The following is a 1,324-nucleotide window of genomic DNA, read 5'->3' as shown; positions in this document are numbered from 1 at the left end:
ACTCTTTCTCTCTTACACACATATGAGTGTCTCTGGATTGGTTTTTCTAGTCAACCCAGACTAACACACATGTGTTAACTCATGTAACTCTCACCATAGCCCCGAGGGCAAGTGAGACTGTTACCCTCTTTGCCCATTCATCATCAAAACACCTGGGCATTTTCACTAACTGCAAGGAAGATGATTGAAAAACAAACATTTTACAAAAAGACAAAAATCACTCCACTGTCTCTAACCAGAGGGAAAACCCTCATAAGCCAATGTAGTTGGTTGGTGCATTGAGAGATGCGGGTTTAGGGGTGACCCACCTACCTTTTTGCTGCCTTCTATTGAATGTGTACAAGTTACAAGACACACAGAGAGACTGAACACCTTGGCATCAGCTTGATTGGAGAAAGCCCCAGCCAGCCTGGCTCAGGGGAGATTGCTCTGATCCACTGAAAATCCTTTCTTTTAGAACACAAAGCAAAGTATGAAAAGTTTAAAGATTGAAGGTTGAAATAATGCTCCAAGCATAGTCACAAGGAAAAATGGGTGACTAATGAAACAAGAGAAGACTTAAATACTCTTAAGTACTTCCTGTGGGTTAGCCCATAAAGGGAGAAGTCCATTGAGTCATGTATAGAATGACCAACTAAGGCATAAGACAGGAAGGCGGCTGATAATATGCTTACGCCTCCTTTTCTTCACCTGCACTCTGGATCACTAGCCACGTGGGATGGATGGGGAGACAGAATGACTGCACAAAGTATCAGCTAAGGAAACCCCATGGTTGGTTCAACAGGACACACCTTCACTGGTGTTGCTAAAGTGCCTTTCACAAATTCAGTGGGAGGTAGCAAGAAGGTATATAGGTCATCCACCAACCCCTCAAAGATTGCCACAATTAACACATTTTCTAACATTCGCTTCTGAGGTTTTCCCTCTGGTCAAACAACAGAGTGATTTTTGTCTGTGATAAAATAGTTTTTTCAAGTCATCTTCCTTGCAGTTAATAAAAACATCCAAGCGGTTCCATCACAAGAGGGCACATATTGTATGATTCAAGAAGCCCTGATGGGGCTGTGGAGTGAATGTTAGATAACTAACCACAAGGTCAGTGGTTGAAACCCACTAGCTGACCCTCAGGGGAGAGATGAGGCCATCTGCTCCTGTGAAGCTTTACAGCCTCGGAAACACTTATAGAGCTGCCATGAGTCAGAAAAGACTGGATAGCAGTGTTGCTGTTGTACCCATTTATAAAAATTATCTAGAATACACAAAATATGAGGGGGTACCCCCCCAAGAAACAGATATTTTTCAAAGCTATGTATTTTACAAATGT

This window comes from Echinops telfairi, unplaced genomic scaffold (assembly GCF_000313985.2).
Source record: "Echinops telfairi isolate 266 unplaced genomic scaffold, ASM31398v2 ScPeMD7_7424;HRSCAF=8462, whole genome shotgun sequence".
NCBI lineage: Eukaryota > Metazoa > Chordata > Mammalia > Afrosoricida > Tenrecidae > Echinops > Echinops telfairi.
The sequence above is the reverse complement of the archived record's forward strand: the minus strand, read 5'-3'. Positions refer to the sequence as shown.